This window comes from Lates calcarifer, linkage group LG24 (assembly GCF_001640805.2).
Source record: "Lates calcarifer isolate ASB-BC8 linkage group LG24, TLL_Latcal_v3, whole genome shotgun sequence".
Taxonomy (NCBI): domain Eukaryota; kingdom Metazoa; phylum Chordata; class Actinopteri; family Centropomidae; genus Lates; species Lates calcarifer.
Genome location: NC_066856.1, coordinates 14,793,945 through 14,796,847, shown reverse-complemented (window position 1 = coordinate 14,796,847; position 2,903 = coordinate 14,793,945). Strand labels below are relative to the sequence as shown.

General features: G+C 43.9%; 1 long non-coding RNA gene across 1 annotated transcript; it reads left to right on the top strand.

The window, feature by feature from the left end:
* Positions 1 to 260: 260 nt before the first annotated feature.
* Positions 261 to 2,330, top strand: LOC127139249 (uncharacterized). Its single transcript, XR_007809419.1, has 3 exons — positions 261 to 426; positions 882 to 995; positions 1,948 to 2,330. It is a non-coding gene; the product is annotated as an uncharacterized LOC127139249 (long non-coding RNA).
* The last annotated feature ends 573 nt before the right edge of the window (positions 2,331 to 2,903 follow it).

The following is a 2,903-nucleotide window of genomic DNA, read 5'->3' as shown; positions in this document are numbered from 1 at the left end:
CAGTCTTGGTATAGGAAAAGTCACATGATGTGAGTGAGGCTAGTGAATACAGACTTAGCTATTTAAATCAGTTAACATTTGTACATAAAAGTCTGAGGCTGTGGCTCTACACTGTTTCCCTCCAAAGGGTGATGGAGTGTATTTATATTGAATTATACACCAGGCTGTGTGTGTGTGTGTGTGTGTGTGTGTGTGTGTGCTGAGGAAAGGGAGGGGCGTGTCAGCCGGTGCAGTGCGCTGTGCTGCTTGCTGACTTTAGCCCGAGCCGAGAAGCTCCAGCTGCTACTGAGCGTTCACATTACTGTAATCAAGCCCCCGTTGGCACCGGCGACACTGTTCCTCTTCACCTCCTCCGCGCTTCAGAATCATCTTGCATTACTAGAAAGGGCGCTGTAAACCATGCCTCAGCTTAAATAGGAATTCTGGGTGAGGAGATTTTGCACGTGAGGTTTGACAGTTACACTTGTGTCCAATTTATTTCTGAATATTAAAAGGAGAGAAGGCAGACAACTCCACCAGCGTCAAGCAAGATTCAAGCAGGATTAATATCTTGCAGAAACAATTAGTCAATTAATCAATTAGGCAACTATTTTGATAATAGATTAATAGTTTCAGCCTTGTTCAAGCTGAAATAGTGAAAAAAACACAACATATTTGCAGGTTCCAACCTCCCTCTTTGGGTTTTGGAGTTTTTCTCAGACAAAACAGGACATTTAAAGATGCTTTAAGAGGTGTTTTGTTTTTGTTTTTTTAAACTATATTTGACATTCCATAGACTAAATAATCAATCATTAAGTAAAATAATCCTCAGTGCAGCCCTACTTGCTTCATTTTTACAATCTGGTTTAAGATTTTGCTGAGATGCATGTCTTTTTTTGCAGTGCAGAGCCTCCATCAGCAGCACTCTCATCACTGACCTATTACTCTGCAGGGCGTGTCACAAGGGGAATGAATGGGCACCAGCAACTACAGCTGCAGTCTTGCCTGCAATATTTGTATGTGACAAACTGGAACACATCTTTTTTCTTCTTTTTTTCTTTTTAATTGAGATTTAACATCACAACACTTAATAATTCACATCCTCTGCAGCAGATAATCAAGGTTGCAGCATGAGAATCTGACAGTGTTGTCCTGTTGTATTTCTCTTTGGCTTAATATCCTTTTCACTGATACAGTAATAATGTACTTGGCAGAGAACTTCCAAGATATCAAGGTAACTTTGACTTATTCGCACCCACTGTGTTAACACACACAAACACACCCAAACACACACACATACACTTGGTCTGGTCGTGAGCCTGCAGGTGGTGCAGTAGCATCAGCTTTGGCTCGCAGCTCTGTCTGTCGGCCTCTCCCTGACTGGAAGAAGAGCTGCTGACTGGAACACATTTCCTCCGCTCTGTGCTGCGGAGGGAAAACACTGATTCAGCTCTTATGGGAGAGCCCTGTCTCTGGGGTTAGTGGGGTTGGGATAACACCACCACTACCCACATCCCATCCACATCACTCACTGACACACCGGAGCGTGCACATGAAGGTTTTTAATACGATACAGCCATCGATTTGCTGTTAAATGTGGCTAAATCTATTCATCAAAGTTGGCTTCTGGTGATGCTGACTTTTTTTTGCTCACATTTCTTAAATGAAATATATTTTGAGGTCTTTTCTATTTAACTTCCTCTGATAGAGAAGCCCAGGTTGATCTTTAGGCTCTGCTAATGTGTCAAATCCATAAATTGCTGTTCACAGTTACTATTTCAGCTTGCAGTATTGAAGAGGGAGATGGTTGTCAGTGTGTGAGAGGCCTCAGGGTGATGATAACTGACTACTGGGTGGATGACCATCTCTGGTTTTTACAGCCTGGCAACACCCTTACACCTTCTCATGCCCCTGCAGAGTGTATCACCCAATCTTCCTCCTTCCTCTCCTCTTCTTCCTCTTTTACAGCACTCCTCCTACTCAGCAACCACCATCACTACACCCTCCCTCCAACCACCAACCCCTCATCCTCGCCTGCTACTCTGCATGAATAATGCAGGGGGCCTCCTCGATAGTCGCTACCAACATGCCATGGCATGTTTTATTCACACCAAAGTCAGACAGATCTCCCCTCGCCACTGCCTAGATCCGTGGGCCGCCTGCCTGCCTGCCTGCCTGCCTTCCTGTCCACCATCCTCCAAGACGTCAGTGTGTCTGCTTGCTCCGTCTCCTTGACCCTCACATCTGTGCAGAGGACAGAGAACACAGTTTTTAATGGAAGCACAGAGCTGGTAGAAAAAGTAAATATTTGCATTTAATTCTGGACCCTGTCACATCCTGCTGAAAATAAATGCTCCTGATTCAGTTAGCCATTTTCCATTCCATTTACTCTCAGTCTTTTGTTGTTGTTGTTGGGAGGCATCATTTTCTATACTTTTAAAAACATTGCTGTCCTCCTCTAAAAAAACAAGCCCATAGGTCATCTGTCCAGGCATCCTATTACAACTTATGTTTACGTTTTATTGTCAGGTGAGTATGACAGGAGCGACCTCAGGTGACGTAGTTTTGAGAGCGACATTATCCACATTGGGAGAAGGTTGGGGTGACTGGAGGGGTCGACAAAACACAAGAATTTGTCTTCATTTCCTGTCTGAAACCCTAACCGGGTTGTTCTCACACCTAAACCTAACCAAACCGTGACTGTCCCACAACCTTAACAACGTGTTTGTTATTCTAACCATGACGACGAACATCCAGTCCGCCTGCCACCATAGGGGCGCTATTTCAAGAGACACTCCAATGAGTTGTATCAGAGGGTACAGACAAACGACGTATAAGGTCGTTCAGGTGAAAGTTGTTTTCCAGGTATGTCTAAAAGCATTTTGATATATTTTTACATCCCATTTTACATCTTACTAATGGCT